The sequence below is a fragment of the Falco biarmicus genome, chromosome 2, assembly GCF_023638135.1.
Source record: "Falco biarmicus isolate bFalBia1 chromosome 2, bFalBia1.pri, whole genome shotgun sequence".
Classification (NCBI taxonomy): domain Eukaryota; kingdom Metazoa; phylum Chordata; class Aves; order Falconiformes; family Falconidae; genus Falco; species Falco biarmicus.
Genome location: NC_079289.1, coordinates 94878735 through 94893034, shown reverse-complemented (window position 1 = coordinate 94893034; position 14300 = coordinate 94878735). Strand labels below are relative to the sequence as shown.

The following is a 14300-nucleotide window of genomic DNA, read 5'->3' as shown; positions in this document are numbered from 1 at the left end:
GTTATTGACCTTGGTACTAGAACTTGCTCTAAGCTTAAGACATGTGTCAGTAATATGAAGTGACACAGGGTCACTAAGGATGAAGAGGACAGGAGCATCATTCAAGGAGGACCCTGTGAATTAGAGCAACAGGAACAGGGTGAATTATAGAAACACAAAATGAAAAAACACGGGCATAGACTCACAAAAAGCTGGGTCCCTGTGTCAGAGGCAGCAGAGAGGGCAGAGGGAATGTGGATAGGTGGCTGAAGATCTGTGAACCACCAGTGTGATACTGCTGGGATTCAATTTCTAGGGACTGTGAGGAGCAGGACCGAATGGCTGGAGTAGTCCCAGGCAGTCCTTTTCCAATCCTACGTTGCTCTACTTCTATGATGCATCAATCCAAGCATGTTCAGCAGAAAAAAGGAAGCTTTAGTACCACAATACGAGGCATATGTAAGAATACCTGGAGAATATTAGAGTTGCTTTACGTTAAAAAAAAATAAAATTAAACTGAAACAGGAGCAGAGAAAAGCTACCAAGGTGATACAGGAACTGAGAGTAACTAATGAGATGAGATTACTGGATTTTTGCTTATTTAGCTTAGCAAAAAGAAAGTTAGGAAAGAACAAGATTACTTCGCTTAAATAAATTACTCAGAGAGTGTATAGTGAAGAGGAAGAAGCATCACTGAAATGAGAGGATAAGGACAGTGATACAGGCAGTCCTGGATTTAGAATCCTTGGGCATTTTTACAGTGGGTGTTGAAGAAAACACAATTTACAATTTCTATTGTTACCTTCCTCTGCTGCGCATTTTCTAGCAAACCAGCACACTGCGTATTTGGCCAGGATGGATGGAAGCTGAAGAAGGCTGAAGGAGGATGACCCATCTGGGTCAGTTTTCTTGTTGTCCTCTGAAGGAGAGTGGTGACTTTGTCTGTCATCACTCACTCCTTTGTGAGCTTTTCTGCAGTCTGTATCCTGACCTAAAGAGACAAACGGCCACTGGATCAACAGCTCAGGGCTAGTAACAGCTGCCAGGGAACCCTGAGAAGCTGCAGTACACACTTACCCTGTATCCTGCTGCCCTCCCCCTGGCTTCGTTTTGCATTTTGTGTGCTACAGGAGCCTGGTGAAGTGAAAACCAACAGTCCCTGGGTCCTGACAGCCAGATAATCCTGGAGCTGCAGAGGTTGCTTTGCAGTGGGAGGCCCTGAGGGCTGTTCCAGCTGGAGCAGCTACTGAACCCTGAAACAAAAGCTGAGCACTGTGGAAGTCCACGGTGGGGACAGGGAGTTGCTTGCAACCTGCCAGCTGTCTGTGGAGTGGGCTTAAGTATTAATTTCCTCAGAGTGCTAGGGGTAAAGCTAAGGATAAAGTCAAAAGGGCATCTGCTTCAGCCTGGCTCCAATATTATGTTTTCCCCATCTTTTTTCTCCATATGCTCAAGCAATGCTGTACCTGCCTGCTAAGACAAAACGCGGAGCACAGAGTGTGCGAGTGAAGGTGGGCATGCTGCTCTGGCATCGCACATGAAGGCTGCCTGTGTTGCCAGGCTCTGTCTCCTTCCCACAGCCCTGGCCAGGAGCTGCAGCCATTGCTTTTGCTGGCAACAGGAGTGGTCCATGGCTGCAGTACACCCAGGAACCCCCTTTCTCTTCCATCCTCCTGGGATTTATGCAATAGCCCTTTTACATCTCTGCCCATGCAGATAGTCAGACTTAAAGGTGAGAAAAGAAATCCAGCTAGTGGGGGTCACTGCTTTTTGTCCTGTTTGTGAAGCATGAGAAATTCCCGCACACAGTAATCTCCCCAGCTGGCAAAAAAAAATTATGGGCTGTACCGTATTTACCTGTGTGAAAGCTAGATGCAGCCATGTCTTCACAGACTTTCCTTCATGTCCACAAATGAGAGCAGGGAAGACCAAACCCCAGGAACTACTCTGAACTTTAACTCAGCCAGCATTTAAGCATGTGCCTAACTTTAACTGCTTGGATAATCCTGTTCTAAAACTTGCTGCTTGTGTTGCCTGGCTGTGGTCAAAAGGTCTTTGGGACTCTTGATGAATGAGGACTAGGGGTATTCAGGGAGCTGAAAATAATGGGTTAGATCCTGCTTACCTAGCGCAGTCATGTCATTCCGTTCATGGTCTGACTGCTCGTATAAATAAAAAGAATAGGATCTGACCCAGTCTTTGCACCTAGTTGGAAAAAATCCCTCTTCTGGGTTTTGAGAGCAGTTTCTTAAAACAGCTTTTATTTGTTCAGCCTTTAAACAGACAGATTGTCTCTAAACCCTATCAAGTTCTGATTAAATTGTTGCGCAGGAGTCAACAGGTACATATTAAATGGGCTGTGAGATTACTTTCCGTCCTGAATGGCAGCACCATGTCTAATTAGAAAAAGAGAAATGAGGCTGGAGGAATGAGACACAGAACTGCAGCAGGAGCTCAGATAGAGCCAGGGGAGTGGGTACCGTGAGTACCTAATACAGTCTTCAGACCTTTGACCAGACGATTCAAGGTCTTCTCTGAGGATTGGTTAAGCTGCAACTTTTATTTTCCTTCTGCCTGTTTCTTATGTAAATTGAGCATGCCATAGGAGCAAGCAGGTGTTGGGTCCTTAATGTTGCCCAGGCAGAAATAAGAAAAAAAAAAAAGTTTTAGATAAATGCAACAACTGTAAGAGGATTTTGAGCTGGAGGATAAGGAAGTTCTGAAATCTTAGAATAGGAAGGAACGCCTTTATTTTACTTGCTGCTATTGGTTGTGCTTCCTGTTGTGACCCCTCTGCAGTGTTTCATAACACCTTGGGGACTGCTAAGTCTAATGCTGTAATGAGGAACAAGGATTCCTAGTTCCTCCACACTATCTGCCAGAATTCAAGGTCTCTTTTGTCTGGTGATGACAAAAATTGCAATAGGAACTGAAGAGAAAAAAGGCAAAATTCCCCACTAGCTGGGAAAAATTACCATCTCAGTATTCTCAGAGCTAGGGCTCATGTACCTCAGTGTATGTCCTGAGTAATGCTCACATAGTTCCTGAATAGAAATGGCCATGCTGATTTTCAAAGGGCTTTGTTAAAAGTCATCTGCACAGCCAGGCTCTGAGGTGTGCTGACTGTCAGAGCAGAAAGGCAAGGATGGGATGGCAGGCTGCTGATGGGAGGGTAGCTCTGAAACTCGTACCAGCTCCTCATGGGCTGCTCTGCCAGAGCGAAATACGTAAATTCTGATATGCTGTATAGCCCTGTCTCCAACTCCTCTAACGTGCTATAGGTGACCTTTTACTGTACCCTTGAGCTATGGCCAGTGGAGGTGGGGAAGGGATGGAGAAGAGAAAGAAGGCATTTTTAGCATAAAGAACCTCTTTGCTGATACGCACCATGGTTATGCATGCACACGCAAATTCAGAATATTGGTTAAATATTTTTTTTGACCCATTAATTCAGCTTCTCAAACATATATAGATGTCTTATCCTCTGCCTAGGCTTTTGTACTAGCTGAGCAGCAGATACAGCCTAAAGCACTGCCCCGGCCCGTCTGCAGACCTGCAGCACTGCAAGAGGCATGTGGGTAGGAACATAGTATTTGCACATTGATAAGGCATAATAATTTTCAGAGTGGTTACTGCAGTTTATGCTTACGGCATTTGTAAAGTAAATCTAGTTAGTCTTTGTTCACTAGCAATACACCCACACAACAAATCCTATGGTAAATGGCAATAAGATAAAATCTGGAAATGCAGTCAGGAAGCAAAATAAAGTATCTGTTGGGAGAGGCAGCATGTAAGTCATACAAGTAGTTTTGAATCATCATTTTAGCAGAGATACATCTTGGATGGCTGTACTTTACCCTACAACACCAGTGAGAGAAACAGTTTACATAGCAAATTTGTTAGCTAGTGTCCAGTGAAGAGATAACAGGAGATGCCCAAAGAAATTGAGAAGAATTTGGCAGAATAAGAATTTTTTAGAGTACAGCTTATGATGTTTACCAACATATTTTTTCCATTGCAAAGCTGTGTTTGAACAGAGCAATGCTGTTTGTCATAGTAACCTAAATTCCTAAGCAGAACAGAACCATCTTCTATTTTCACAGCACAATTTCACATGTAATAGGCCATGATCTCCAACACTTACCAGATCTTTGCCCTTCCCTTCTCCCCTCTTTCTCCTCTCCCCTTTCCTCTTTTTTTTTTCTTTTCTTTCTTTTTTTTTTCCCTCTTCTCCCCCCCCCCCCCCCCGCTTTGTATCAGGAAATGTGAATTGCATTCCATTAGTAAAACAAAATCACTCTTAGACGAGGTTTTCCCCTCTGTATCTAACAGACCTTTCCTGATCAAGGTTATACAAAAATTGGTCCTCTTCAGTAACTGTTCAGTTTGCAAGCAAACGGCTATTTCTCCACAGACTACCAATATTATTTCATCAGAAGAAATCCTGACCTTTTCCAGCTCAAGTGCTGTGAAAAATCATTATCAAACTGCCTGGAAGATGGAAACCATCCACCGAGTGGGTTATTGACAGCATGTGTTATACAGGCTTCCCAGGGCTGCTCCACCCATCTACCTTTTCCTGATCTGGATGGACAAGCTGTCATCATCAAGACCTCCAGCAAAATTCCAGCCCCTGCCAGGAGGTTGGGTGCTTATTGGTTTTGGCACAGTAGGGAATCTCTTCATCCTGTGGCTGAAGTAGTTTTTTTTCTCTTCTTGGAGACTTTGGATCACAGATAGAAGGGCAGAGCCCTGTGGCACAAGAACAGGCCTCCATGTCTCATGACTAAGCTCAGATGCAGAAGGCCTTACCTTCTTCTACTATGCTGCAGCCATCTTAATGTCACCATGGAGTGTTTGGGGCAGCATGAGTAATGCTTGTAACGCAGATGTAGATAACATGCTTCAATGGTATCTACTGCCTTTAAAGCCACAGTACGTAAAGAGAAAACACAATGAGATTATGGAAACTGCTGCTTACTGGACAAAGCAAAACACCCAAAGCAGGCTTTTGATCTCACCCATAGCTTCCATGTGAACTTGTTAGACAAATTAGAAATTTTAAAATAGTCTAAATGTGGGTGAAAAACCAAGATGGAAACTCACTTTCTTTTCAGGTGAAGATTTGAAAGCAGATAGTACGATCATTTGATGTGTCTCAAGAGCAGAGCCAAAAGCAGGGTTTTACTTCATCAGGCTAAAAGAAACTCAGAAATCTGCCTTTTTCTAGCAAAATTTTGGGGATGTTAACTGCATCTATTTTAAGTCTGAAGGCAAAGCTTTAGTGGAAGAATTTTGAAGCTAAGAACCAGGGCCTGACTGTGAAAGTACAAGTATGTTGCAGGGTTAAACTATTATTCACCTCATTTAGCCCTTATACCTTTCTAGTAGCAGAAAGAGCAGAGAAAGAGAAATTTAAACAAGAAGAAAATTCTGAGAGCTAAGTTTGGGGTGGCATAAGAATATGAAGAAGAAAATTATTAGAGACTTTCTGTGATGAGAAAATAAAACATGCTGAGCTAAAAGTAAGGACAGAGACAGTGGGATATGAAAGTGGTCCTACTGTACTGACTAGGTCTTGGAGAGTAAAATCCTTTCAATAAGGAAAGGTGATTTCCTGGTTTATCTCAGCCTCTTTTTCAAATTCAATAGGAGCAATTCAGTTCCTGGCACATACTGAAGAAAGTTAAAAATTAATGACTTATGAGAACTGTGCTGCTTATGGCAGAGTGAAGCCAAGGTCAGTACTGCTGCTGTACCAAAGGACCAAGCATCGCCACCTGGATTTGGCCCAGCACTGGCTCACAGCAGCACGAGACTCTGGGAAGCCCTACAAACCTTGCCCCACTGGGAAGCTCTGCAAGCCTTCCCCCACAGGTCCATTCCACCTCCAATGGGAGCAGTGGTCCCAGGGAAAGTGACATTGTACAGCTGAATTGTGGTGCTTTGACTTAATACTTCTCTTTCCACTTCTGCCATCAGGGCTTCTGTGGTGGCTTAGCTGTGATTGAAGCTATGTGAGGTGATCTGCTTGGGTGAAAGAGAGGACAGGCAATGTTTCTGTTTCCCCAAAGTGGATGTTACCAGGTAAACGACATCTTACATTGGCACAGGCTTGTCAAATGCTGGCTTAGGTGCTACTATTCTGCACTGCAGTCTCCAGTCAGCCCACCATTTCACACTGAATTTGTCCGTAAAATGTTTCCAAATGCTTCCTCACTGGGCAGTGTGTGAGAAGTAATGTCCCTGGAACAGATACATCAACAGGCCTGTACAGTTTCTTGATGGGTTGGGACTGCTCTGCGGTCTTCTGCTAGCTCAGGTGGTTTTCTTAAAGGGATTGCCTTCAATGCCTGCAACAAAGGATCTGTCAGCACCTTTTATAATACATATAGAAAAGTCTCAGTCAAAACTACTGAAGCTGAAAACACGTTTGTCAAAGTAGCTTTGAAATGTTACAGGTTCACCACTTTCTTCTGCAGGTACTTAAAACAGGTGTGATACAATCCTAATTTTTAGGTAACCTGAGAATGGGAGGTTGGACATATATAGTGAAATTTTTTTCACTATAAAAAACAAACCAAAAAAAAGGAGAAACAATGAAGTGTTTCTTGGCAAAGACCAGCAGAAGGATGTAGCTGCAAGGGAAGCTGACTTTGATTAACCTTTACATTCAGTATGCACTTGTGACTCTTCATTTGTGCCTTATTGCAGCAAACGCATAAAAAGGCCCTGATTAATGTGATTGCTTTAAAATTATTTTTATTTGTAACAGCCTCCAAATATAAATCTGCATATTCAGGACATCTGAGTGCTGGTTTTCTTCCCGCCCTTCCCGTAAGTGCCTAGTGGAGGCCATTGCCTTGAGCATGGGGAGCGGTGTGTGCTGGGCAGCATATGGCACAGCAATGCCTTTCCTCTGACGGCTTTGCTTTGGCAGCCATATTCCTGACTTGTTCAGCCCTCCTGGTAACAAATGAACGTGTGCAAGGATGGAAGCATGAGAGCAGTGTGATGGGAGGTGATTTATGATGCCTGGCTGTCAACGTGATTCATTAAGTAAGCCTCTCGGAGTAGGGCAGAGTGCTAGGAAACTGGGCAGCACCCAGCAGAGGAGAGGAGAGTGCCTGCCCTGCTCTGGGGGATGGCTCTGCCTGGTCATGCACCCATCCAACTTCCTGCACGGAGTACCAAGCATCAACCCTAACTGATGGCTGCAAATGGTGTTCTTTTTTTTTATTATTTATTTCTCTCAAACAACCTTTTCTTCCTTTTTTTCCTTCTCCCCTCACTGCTGTCTTTCCTGCAGCTGATTTCCATTTGTTGTATTTTCATTTTCTTCTTAGAATCATAGAATGATTTAGGTTGGAAAAGACCTTTAAGATCATCGAGTCCATTCATTAACTCAGGACTTCCAAGTCCACCACTAAACCATGTCCCTAAGCACCACGTCTACACATCTTTTAAATACCTCCAAGGATGGTGACTCAACCACTTCCCTGGGCAGCCTGTTGTCCTGCTTGACAACCCTTTTGGTGAAGAAATTTTTCCTAACATTCAGTCTAAACTTCCCCTGGCATGACTTGAGGCTGTTTTCTCATCCTATCACTTGTTACTTGGGAGAAAAGACCAACACCCACCTGCCCACAACCTCCTTTCAGGTAGTTGCAGAGAGCAATAAGGTGTCCCTTGAGCCTCCTTTTCTCCAGGCTAAACAACCCCAGTTACCTCAGCTGCTTCTCATAGTACTTGTTCTCTAGACCCTTCACCAGCTTCATTGCCCTCACTCCAGCACCTCAATGTATTGAAGGGACCCAAAACTGAACAAAGTATTTGAAGTGTGGCCCCACTAGTCCCAAGTACAAGGGGGATGATCACTTCCCTAGTCCTGCTGGCCACACAATCCTTATACAAACCCGGATGCTGTTGGCCTTCTTGGCTACATGGGCACACTGCCAACTTATGCTCAGCTGTCTGTCGACCAGCTTCGCCCCATCTTCATTGTCTTTCCCAAATCATTAGACTCTTGCTGCTTTGGATAGGTGCCAGTGGCTCTGTCAGCAGGAGCAGGAACAGGCAGGGTGCCTTGCCTGCAACAAGCCCTGGCCCAGCATGGGGCAGCAAAAGGCTCACTGGTACACCCACACTAGGGTCTAATTGCATACCCAAGGTAGGCCCTGAACATATTTAGCATTTGAAGGTAGTTACCTTGTTTGAGCTACACATCTCAATTTCTTCTGTGGTCAATGTGGGCAGTCTAAGGGACGTGTCTAAGGTAAGAGGGGTGACACTTCTTCTGGAGTTGCCCATATTTCCACTATTTGAGTAACCTTAAACAATCAACTTTGACAAGATAGCCAACTCTTAGGTGACTAATGCTGCGTAATAGAAATCTCTCTCTAGGGACATAGAAATTAATGGAGGATAAATAATTCAGATGGGTGGATCGAACTCAAGTTCTATCACCTCTTTCCACTAAAGGTCCTGGGGTATTTTATTAATTTTGCACAATAACCACATATTATCATACCCTTCTAGTATAAGAGTCTAAGTATAGTCACTTCCTGATACTGTAATCTAATGGAGCTATTCTTGTGCTAAATAGGTGGGGGCTTGTATTTTGGAGCTAGAGGCTTTGTAGACAAGTCCCACTGACAGTTCATTGTATGTGTCATTGCACAAAGCCTAAATGCAGTTTCTTAGCATCTGATGAGTTCATAGCATACCTGTCTCACAGCTCAGCAACTCGGGGTATGGGGAGGTTCAAAGTGATTTACCAAGAGAAGTGCTGGAGCCCAGACTATGGCTAGAGCAGGGGGTATGGAGGTTTGAGCACAAGTGACACTGTCTTCCAGAAACAGAATAGCAATTCAGTATTTATTATCTTACAGAAAGGGCTGTGGCTGCACCTGGTTCCTACAGTGAAAAACTGTAACTAGCTGTATTCAGCCAAGGAGGAACTGGAAAATTTGTCTGCCTTGTTGCTAACAGATAGAATGTAGAGTTTTTATTCCAGTCTGCAAATCCTAGTCAGGCTCAGATGGCAACCTGTTCAATTGGGTTAGCAGGAAGGCACTTCTAGGGACGCTCAGAGATGCATCACTAGGGGTAGAGGAATTTAAAACAGTATTTGGAAAAAAACTCCCTAAGAGTCAGAACCAGTGGGGTTTTCTGCAGTGCAATTTTGGATGTAGGTACCTACATCCTCCCTAAACCCCAGATGTATATGTTCATAACTGGTCATTGGCCAGTAAAGTATTTTGTCCTGACAGTTGTCTTAAAAATTGTATTAAATATGGATCAGATCTGGGATCTGAAACTCACTTGCATGAGTTTCTCCTCTGAGCTCAGAGTGACTGAACTGAGATGCGCCATCTCTCTAACCACAGTATTTCTGAGCAAAATTAAATAATTATGACATCAGGCCAGAACTGAGACAGTATGAGATTGGGGCCTGTGATGTCCTACTTTTGTCTGCCAAGCAGCATCCTTTCCTTTTACAGCCCCTGTTCTGCTGGCAGATAGGAGGCTCTTTTTTCATAGTAACTGTTTCCACAGACATGGGCCAACTTCTGATTCAGGCCCAAAGCTACGGTGAAGAGCTAATCTTAGTGCTGGTGTGCCTCATACAGCCAAACTGCATTATTTGTCAGAAGGTTAATTCTGGGAAGTGCAACTGTGAGTGGTATGATGGACAGAAAAGCCATTTTTATAAGACAATGTAATGGAGAAGAATGCATGCAGAGACTAAGAAAAACACAGAATGTAAATTAACAGAGACAGTATATACCATGTGGCAGATGGAAAAGTAGGAACAGGATCATTAATAACAGGAGATGATGTCTTTTCAGAACAGATCGCCAGTATGAAAGACTTCAACAACTTCATCTGTAAGACTGAAGCACCAGTACAAGTTCTTTCAGTGTGAGCTCTCTTGAGACCTCTTTTTGAACAGTTACATCTTCATTGCATCATCACGCCTGAGATGCGTTACGATATATTGAAGGTACAGGATGATGGCACAGTGTGATGACAGTGGCCAGAAGAGCAGGGCATTAAGTAACTGGTGATGGAGCTCCAAAACAAGGGATGGAGAAGCATAAGAGAACTGGGCATTACTGTCCTGAGGTTAAATGAGATAAAAGAGAGAGGATGTGCTTCTGATGAGGATAATGACTCAGTGAAATGAAAACCAAAGAAATGTTTGTCAGTTCTCATTTTAACCAAACTAGTTCTTTCTTCCTTGCTTTCAGAGCACAACATCCAGCATATTTCATTGTGTGGTTACATGCAAACAGTAAGCATGCTCTGCAGTTGGTGTTAATAGAGCCCACCAGAAGTCAGATGTCCACAATGTGTATCTCTGTGTGTGTGTGTGTGTTTGCATTCCACAAGTGAGGAAAGATCCCCATTAATTGCTGCAGGCGGGCTGGTGGGCAGGGATCTGCAGGGAATGGGGAGATTAGCTCACAGGCAACTCCTCCTTTGACAATAGAGTTCAGCCTGGAACAACTTCTTGAGCATAATCTGTTTAAAAAGACAAAAGGCAGATGCCTTATTTATGTCAAGAAATTTTGTATTTGAACTATGCTTCCAAATGAAATGTGCCCTCAAGGAATCTCTCTAGTGATGTCAGATGCTCATATGCCTCACTTCTACAAAGCTGGTGAAAATGGAGTAGAGAAAGCCAAAGCAGTCGGCATCTTCCTCCTTTCACTGCTGTAATTACCGCACAGAAAGCATTACACGTTTGCCTCCTCTCCCTAAAGCTCTGCTTCATGGCACTCTTCACATGAGCAGTGAATTTCCATAAGTTAGCGGTGACCTACATTCAAGGCAGAAGCGTCGCTGCCTGCTTTCGGAGTATGCCCTGGCTGCCTTCCAGCTCAAGCCTGAGATTCTCAGCATTTCATTTCCTGGCTTGTCCCTGTCGGGTTCGCAGGGGATCAGCTTCACTGCAGAGCATCTGCATGGAAAGGTCACTGCAAAAAGAAGGGTTGGAAGGAATTTTTGTGGTAGGCTTAGACACTTCTCTGACATAAGTTACAAAAATACAGCCTGCAATGAACACAAATGAATAGGTAGTGAAGAAAGCAGCCTGGTTAAAATCTGGGCTTGTAAGAATCAGGACTGTGATTCAGTCATAAAGGGTTTTTCTCAAACTTTGGCACACTCTTGCCATTAAATGAGTTACTGAATTAAAAGTTTAGTGTTTGCCATTGATGCTTCATCCTGCTCTGTACCTTCACTGACAGATGAAGCTACCCACCTGTGAAGTGGTGTAAGAGCACTGAATAGCCTAACAAAAGTGCTATTACAAACCTTTCGCAAGGACAAAATGAGAATGTGTAAGCTGAATGCATGATTGATTTGTTAAGTGTTACTTTAGTCTACAACACCAACAACCTGGCTATGAACTTCTTATTTCTGGTTTGGGGTTTTTTCGGCAAGTGAAGCAGTTGTCTGGAAGGCTGCAGAGAGTCATGGTAGGAGCATATGAATCATCATCTTTCAAAAGGAAGCTCTGCTCTAAGTGAAGCTGCCCCAGTGGTGTGGTGTCTGGAGACCAGGCAGACCAAAACCAAAGCAGAAATTAAAGAAATGAGCTGAATCTGCTTAGAGATAAGCATTTCTAGAGAAGTTCAGACCAGATGTCCCTTTGGATTCACATAGCACAACTTGACAAATACTTCAGAATAAGCAGCGCTGGCCTCACTAACAACTTGCACAGCTGTGAGAGTAACTGAATATTGGGCTGTGTTGCCTGGGCTCCAGAAGAGAGTTCACTCTTTAGGTTACCTCTGCCCAATGTGAAAACGTGCATGGGCCAGGAGAGTGCATTCCTGTCCACTCTGCCTTGGCACTCTGTGTAGCCACATAGAATGAAAGCGGAACAAAGTAAAAAGAGCAAGTCAAACCACCCACAAAAAAATGCTTCCAAACTTACAGCTCAAGAACTGAAAATTCTGAAAATTCGGCAAACTAAGGGGGACTTTTCCTGACTAGAAAACAAATAGGGAAGATATGGAAATGACTTGTTAGGGTTTTGGTAGGGCTAGTTCAGTCTTCAGTTCAACTGGAGTTTGTTTCAGGCAACTGACTTTTTTCTTTGACACAGACACCAGAAAGGCTGACATAGCAGAATGAAAATAACAAATGACCATGACTTCACAAGGAACCTCTTACCCAGCAAGCTGGTTACTTAATGGGAGGCTACTGACTGTGGGGAAGTGCTACCCTTTGTTTGTTTCATTTTTTTCTTAGCTTCAGCCAACTAGGGAAGCCATACATGAAGCTACTTCAGCATAAAAATGGATCAGGACTGATATAAATAACAGCAGTGATGGGAAGCTCTGAGATTTTGCATATTTGACTCCTGGCTATTTCCCTTAGCCAGGAGGGATTTCCTACCCTATTTTGTGTACTCTCTGTTGCAGAGGACCTCATTTCATGCTGCTCTGCCTGACTGAGAAGGGCAGGCCAGCATTGTTTGGTGGCCGGTTGGCACAGCGGTGTCCCTAAGCAGCAGTTGGGAGAGAGACCACTCCTCTGGGCTTGTGCTTAAGGATCACACAGAGTGCTGACTTACTGTGGCTGGGCTGCTGTGGGTTGTCCCTCCAGAACACCCCCTCTTTCACTTCCATTTCTGCTTTCTCAGCTCCAGCACATCACTCTTTTTTTACTTATTTCTCTGTCTTGCTCTGCCTGCTTCTCCTTTTCTTTCCTCTGCCTTGCCTCTTTCCTCCACTCATTTTCTCTTCTTCTTGTCCTTCAGTGTGTGTTTCCTCTCTGCTCTTCTTTGAAAATTGCTGATACCACCCTCCACTAGCAGCACTCAGGGATCCTCACCCTTCTTGAACACTGAGCAATGTTACGAGCTCAACCACCGCAACAAATGTGGTAGATGAAAACCCCTGAACTTTTTTCTGCTTGCTGTGCTATAGAAAAGGCTATTTTGGACATGAATATCTAATGCTTGCCAGCTGTGCTTTACCTGGAGAAATGTAGCAGCCAAGCCTACACCATGCTAACACTAGCTGCTGGGTCCAAAGCTAACACTGTGCTGAAATAGGATTTTAATCTGCAAAAACAAACACAACTGCAGAACTGCATTGTCCAGTGAAGAATTCAGTGTTCTCATTTTTCATGAAAAACCATGGGAAACTGAAGGACAACACTCTGCCACCAGGCACAGCATGAAGCAAGATAAAGACAAATGAATAGTACTGGGCTGCTTTCTTTACTTAATTGCCTGGGGAAACCACCTAAAGTAAATTTGGATGCTAAAAAGTGTTTGGAGGATAAAAATATTGAGCAATCTTTAATTCAAAAAAAGATGCCAATACTCTGAAACTTAACTGGTTTCTTCAGTGCTTAAAAGTGAGTCTGCTGAGGTTCCATCTCTCCTCTTGATAATGTCAGAGTAAAAGCTTTTCTGAAAGAAACAACATGCACGTGTGTCCTCCCTCACCATTCAGAATAAGAAATGCTTCTGCTTCTAAAGCATACACACATCTTTCACCTATTGCTGTATATTAACAGGTCATGTTCTGGTATCAGCAACCCATGCCCTGATGTCATTAAACCTTCTATTTCTTTCCTATCCAGCCTGCCAGAAATCTTTCCAGGATAACTGAGGGGACTGAAACACAACTCTAACACTAGAATCCCTTCATCATACTTGTATAAAATAATAATAACAATAAAACCCAGAAACACAACAAACACTAAACTGAGAGCAGGTATTAAATATCATTAATAAATATAGACTGCACCACAACATCAAAAGAAAACTCATCTGGAAAAATTCCTGACACTAACTCTTCCTTTCATCTATTTTGGCTTCTTAAAGGGAAAAAAGAGAAAAATCTAGTAGCTATCTTAATTTAGTTTAAGTTGTGGTTATTTTAAATCAAAACCAAAAGCCTAGTCAGAGTGCTGAGGGAATATGTGATAGATCAGTTCTTCTCAAAGTGAGGAGTGTAGAATAAATTTGAGATGGACCAGGAAAAATCCATCTCATCCTTGTTTCCATTCTGTCTCTCCCTGTCTTCAAGACATCTTTCCTTTTTGGTGGCCATAGCATGAAGAGGCAGAAAGAGAGCATGAGGAAGGCTTGGGCTCTGTGCAGCACCTTCCCTGTGCTGGGGTCACAAAAGCTACATCAGCCCCCCACTGCAGGAGCACCCACACGGGGACTGTACCCAGGGGAGGAGGGAGCTGGTGGGACTGGGTGGGAGTGCAGAGAGCCCCTGCCAGCAGCAGGCATACATTGGCACAGGGCGCCAGGGCACCAAGCTGAGCTGGAATCAAGCTCACTG

General features: G+C 43.7%; 1 long non-coding RNA gene across 2 annotated transcripts in view; it reads right to left on the bottom strand.

Moving 5' to 3' along the window:
• LOC130144681 (uncharacterized) overlaps positions 1–6326 on the bottom strand; it is a 53198-nt gene extending 46872 nt beyond the window's left edge. The window contains exon 1 of one of the 2 annotated variants that reach the window (XR_008820213.1): positions 6152–6326. This is a non-coding gene — a long non-coding RNA (uncharacterized LOC130144681). Of the gene's footprint in view, positions 1–1056; positions 1949–6151 lie in introns of those variants that run through there. The other variant, XR_008820212.1, reaches the window with a different exon arrangement.
• Between the last annotated feature and the right edge of the window lie 7974 nt (positions 6327–14300).